Below are 6,000 nucleotides of genomic sequence, written 5' to 3' on the forward strand. Positions count from 1 at the left end.
AAACAATTTGATAAAGCATTTGAAACAATTTTGATAAAACGCATCTACTCTATTAACTTGTATATCATGCTTTAAAAACATCATTCAGGCAATAACAGAACTTAAATGTGATATTTAACAGTAACTTCCACAAACAGGTTCTCGAGATCGACCTAGTTTTCTTTTGCAGTAAAAAAGTTTAAAGAATTACGCAAATTACAGAACTTTCTCGGGCGTATAGTATTTACTTACTATCTATCCCAGGACTGAAAGTGAAAGATATGTATATATTTCTTTCCACGAGAAATCAAAATAGCTACTCAGCCAAATCTATCTCTGATAGCAAATCAGAATTTTGTGTTGGTGGCGTTCCAATAACCTCGGCGCAATTTTTTGCATCACTGGTCCGGCACAAATTAGACCAGACTGAGAAAGTGAGGCGCATACCAGACCATTTTGCTTTGGAGATTCGGACTAATGCTGCAGTAACCACAGAAGCAGAATATGATTTAACTGGAGATTCCTTTAGGGGTAAATCCAGAAAACATAAATGCATATGCATGTTGCCTTTCTGCGAGAAACGCGAATTGAAACTTCAGTTTTTCTTCTCGTGGTTTTCCTAAGATACTCTCATTGACGCAGAATGTAAACAATTTTGAATCAACTTCTTTGTTTCAGTAAAAACTTTGTAATGTACTGTAAAATGAAGTAAAAGAAATACAAATATTAACTGATAAAACATTAGTTGAAACCTCATATAAAAATCTACAAATGTCTGCAGTAGATTAAAGCAGTTCGAATAAAATTAAATTTACTGAAAAAAGTGTCGATAAAATGTAATAAAAAAAAAGAGTTTAAATGAAATAAAATTTAACCAGAAAAAAATTATTCGGAAAATCATTATGGCGGGAGAACAGAATTTGTCCAGTTTAAGTTTCATTCATTCAATAACTTTCGTTTATTGCTGGAACAGCCTTAGAAAAGGCTAAAAGCTTAAAACCGGAAGATTCAGAGATCCACCAGGAGATGTGATGAAAGATGGAAGAGTTGGTAGCTATAAAACCCAATCATTTCTAGCACCACAAGATACGAAAAGTGAAATATCACTGCCTGAAAATGTTAGAAATTATAGTTGAGACTTACGTTTTAATACAGAAAAAGCCAAAATTCGCTGAAAAAGAAAGAATAGTTGCCAAGTTTGGCACCATAGCACAAATTAATCGCTATTATAACCGTATGACGTCACTAAGTTTTAAGAACGCATGTAAGCTCTAATTTTAAAAACGGCTTTTTTCTTTCCGAAATATTTATGGTTTGATTATGGGTCTGTGGGATGTAATAAGCAATGAAGGTGATACCATTATTTTGTGACAAAAACATAATGTATTGCCTAATAACGTGGTACAGTCTGAAAATTTGGCAACTTCTCCTGAGGTGGTTGCGATAACACGCAAGTACCGTTGATACTACTGTTATAAACCACAACAATTTCTCGTATTTGTGAGAAATGAATCAGTGGCCAGTTTGGCACATTCTGAAAATTTCCGATAGACAGTGTCGCTCGCTGGAAATAAAAGTGCTTTTCTTTATAATGTTGCCTTTGCTCACTTTGAAATCGTTGAGTTTGTTAATCAAAAATTCGTTAAAATTTTACAAAATGTGAAAGGTAATAAAACAAATTCGAAATTCAACATTCAGGCTTCCAGATGCTCATGTTCGTGGGAAGGATAACGTTATTCGAAATTTCATGGCTCTAGGTATTGTTTTTTTCACAACGCGAAAAACATACATACATTCATGCATATTCTTTGTTATTTATTTTTTTAAAATATAATACAGGGCTATAATATTTGATGGCAACAATTTAAAAAGTGATTTGCCGTTTATTGTGAAACGCCATAAAATACCGTTTTGAGACTAATAACCCTTCTGGGCTAGTGCCCCTTTGGGCTACAAAGTTTTATCTCCCCTCCCTGACGAATCAAATTTGATAACTAAATTTTAAAAAAATATCACACATTTTTCAAAACGTACCTATAAAAATATCGTAAAAAATTCAAATTTATTCTTATTTTCTGTCTAAAAGTCGGTAAATGCAAGAAACTTCTCTTGGTCTCAATTAGTAATTCAAACCCATTGATAGCAAAATATTAAGATTTTCAGATTCACATTTATTCAAATACTTGTTACGAAAAATTGCATCTTTCAAATAGTTGCAAAAGTAAGTTATTATTTTGTTTATATTTTATTTTTACCTTTGAATGATGCGTGCTGAATTTCATTTTGACATATTTGTAACTGTACGATTTTTAGTAATTAGGTTCTGACAACAGTAAAATATTGCTAATTCTATTCGATTCTGTTTTCGTTTAAGAATAAGTTATACTTTGTTTTTGAGATAAAAGAAAAACAGCTTTTTGTGATATTTAAAGATGTACGTATTGAGTTTCGATGCGTTTACGGTGTAATAAATGTGTTTTATCAAACAGCTTGGAGTTTTAGTGAATCGTTATTGACTTTGGAGTATTTTGAGAGGCAACTATTTGTCAGTCGTAATGTATTGAAGTTATTACTAAATAATTTACTTTTAACTAAAAAGAAATATACGAAAACCTTCTAAGAGGAGTAAAACTTGAGACTAAACAATGGATTCTATTTTCTTTCTTTTATTTATTAGATTCTTTCATGACATATACAGAAAAAAATATTTGTTATGTAAATAATTATAAACTTATTTGCTTCTTACTGTACCATTCAGCTACAACCTCTCGCGGCGTTTTGATTCTCTTAAAGTTTGTAAATTTGAAGGAAATTACTAAAAGGTATCTTCATTTACAAATTGTAAATACTCATCCGCAGTTTGGTTCTTTTCGTAGATTTATTAAATTTCAACTACGAATTTTTTTTTTTTTTCAAATATAAATGTACGCCGAAAGAAAGCGATTATTTTTATTGCAAAATTCACGACTGCTATTTTTTGCTATTTCAAATCTATAGACATGCATCGCATGTCATAAAATGACGCCCTTGGTTATCTATATAATATAATTTTTAAAAATGAATTTTTTAATATAACATGTCGCAGCAAGATATCTGTTTTAAGGCGGAAATGTATTTCAAAAATAAAATTATTATTAGGCCAGGTATGTCTATTTGAGGTACTTAATGGTTTTCACAAATAATAATTCTAGGTGTAATAATTCTAGGATAGGCTAGGATCTAGGTTTTACATAGATCTCATTTGGGCCAGGCGGAATATATAAGAACCATAAACGCCGTAAATACCGCAATTAAGTCTGGTTTTGTACATGAAAACGTAAATGCCGTAGAGTTAGGCCAGGTCTCGTCTCTGAAAACCGTTAATGTCGCAGAACGGTTCTAGTGCGTTTTATTTTACCACTTTCTATGTTTATTGAAATAAATTTTTAAAAATTATTGTGTAGAGAATCATAAAAATGTAAACTTTACATTCGCATTCCTTTTTCATATAAATTTCTATTAATACTGGAAACGCCTAAATTTTTAAATCACCACATATATGAAAAGATAAAATTATTATCATAATTTCTTATAAATCAACTTATGTTACATTCACACTTATATTCGTATAAATCAACTGATGTTAAGTTAATAACCTCTACTTCTTTTGCGATTATTACAAGCACGCATTAAAAATCCCACACGTACAGTGCACTACTAAATGTACACTGCGCAGGGAAAAAAAAAAAAAAAAAAAAAAGCACAGTTCTATATCTCCCGCTCTATTGGCCCGATTGACGAAATTCAAATTACGTCAATCGGGCCATGTCTCGAAAGCATTTTTTTCCCATATTTCGATTCTACGACTCAAATTATGCCAAAGTGCCAAGTTTTGTAAAAATTGCACGAGTAGTATTTAAACATAAGCTCTCGAAATCTTAGCTCCTCAGTGTTAATTGAATTTGGTATATATTTGTTAATACCTCTTTTTTTATTAAACTTATTTTATTCTTCCTTTCACATTTCGAAATTTAGGTTCACTCAAAAAAAAAAAAAAAAAAAAAAAAAAAAAAAAAATCGCCCATTTTTTGTCGTTTATTTTTAAATTTGTATTTTTAAATAATTTTTATAAATTTTTTGAAAAAAAAATTTGGAATTATAACCGATAAAAGTTTTAACATCATCTTAAAGTAGATGTATTTCTAGGTACAAGTGCAAACAATTAGAGTTTTTTATTCAAAATTTTCTAAGATACATGTGAATTTATGTATTGGAGCATTTTGAAATTTGGCATATTTGTTATAAGCGATAATAACGCCAAATGTTATTTACGAACTTTTTTAAAATTATTTGAAAGTATGAACGATGACTTCTTTTCTGCTCGTCTGCAATGTAAAAAAAGGAAAGGAAAATAAGTTGCTATAAATTAAAATGTTCGCCAAGTTAATTATTCTTGGCGCAAACTGAAAAAATACGCCAAGTTAAATTTTTGAATTTCTCCGTAAATTTCGCATCAAATTTTACAAAATTTAGTATTTAGGCATAATTTGAGTCGTAGAATAGAAATATGCAAAAACAGTGACATGTCATTTCAGAAACAGTCCAATTTTGTGTCAGAATACCAATATTGGAACAGTGCTCTATATAAACATAATATTTGTGCCAAGTATATCCCAAGTTGCGCTTTCGAGACATGAAAAACGCAATTTGAATTTCGTCAATCGGCCCAGTAGAACGGGAGATGTAGAACTGTTTTTTTTCCTCGCAGTGTACATAAATAAAATATAATTTATAACTCATTTTGTTTCTCTGCTTTCTCTAAGAAACCCGTAAGGAACTTAAATCTTATGCAAGGATACTGAAAGTATCAAATTATGATATATGTAACATAAATTTATGTTACGTTTCGGAAACATAGATAAAAAATTTCAAGCCATTAATAAATTTATTTTTTGTTTACCACCATTCCATTAGTAAGAAATGTAGTTTTTAAATTACTAAAGTAACGAATTCTAACCAAAAATTAACTCCCTTAAATAAATACAGAGAAATCTCCCTAAGACAACCAACCATAATTCTAGATTTTATTTTGTTTCAGCGAGGTCGTCTTACAAAACACAATTAAATACAGGTATTAAATCAATGATATTTAGAACCGGTAACTTAATTGTGTTCCTAGAAATACTGGTTACTTCAAGAGAAGGTCGTCTGACAGAAGTGGTCTTCCTGAGAGGTTCATTGCATTAAAAAAATTGCAATATCATGCCATGCTTAGTAATTTTAGTCAAAATGAAACACATATTGAATCGATAATATAGCTGTAATATTTGCCATTCGAATTATATCAATCCTTGATATATATTCAGATATATGTTTTTAATAAAACCTTTAATGTAATAACTACTGGTTGTAATTTTATTTCATTAAATAATTTAATAAAAAAATAAATTGTTGAAAAAGTAAAAATAAACTTTAAGCTCACGTCTGTTCAAATCCTGCAAAATTTGAAATAAGAAAAATAAATATTGAGTATATTACCTGCTATCTCCCTGTCTTCATTTCTGTTGAATGAATCAGATGATAGATTTGACAAGCTGTAAATATGAATTACTTATCAGTGAGCAAATTCAGTGTTACTTCAGTTGAAATCTAGGAGTGCTAAGAATAAAATAAATTTTAAAAATAAGCAAAATCTTATGTATTTGAATTAAATTATTCTAAACTAAGAATTACTTTATAAAATCACATTATCTGCTTTCAAAACTCTCCATTCACCGTTTTTTGGAGATATCCCCGGGTATCTGCATGCAGCATTATTTCCATCGCGCTGTTAGCGCCATCTATTAAAATTTAAGTAAACTATTTAATTGGAAATTTTGGCACATTCGAATAAATACCTTAGAATACCTTATAATAAATACCTTAGAATACCTTAGAATGAACTACATCAGGGTTTCTGAAAACTGTGGGACCTTCAGCAGGGGGGGGTCACCAAAATTTTTAGCAGTTTTGATATTTCTTTAACTTATTATAATAATTTTA

General features: G+C 29.9%; 1 protein-coding gene across 1 annotated transcript in view; it reads right to left on the reverse strand.

The window, feature by feature from the left end:
* LOC118205143 (5'-AMP-activated protein kinase subunit gamma-1-like) overlaps nucleotides 1-5,591 on the reverse strand; it is a 552,717-nt gene extending 547,126 nt beyond the window's left edge. The window contains exon 1 of the mRNA XM_085824013.1: nucleotides 5,497-5,591. The gene's annotated coding sequence lies outside the window, so the exon portion shown is untranslated. The remainder of the gene's footprint in view (nucleotides 1-5,496) is intronic.
* Between the last annotated feature and the right edge of the window lie 409 nt (nucleotides 5,592-6,000).

Source organism: Stegodyphus dumicola, chromosome 9 (assembly GCF_044657685.1).
Source record: "Stegodyphus dumicola isolate Sdum_Otavi_A_Nest chromosome 9, ASM4465768v1".
NCBI lineage: Eukaryota > Metazoa > Arthropoda > Arachnida > Araneae > Eresidae > Stegodyphus > Stegodyphus dumicola.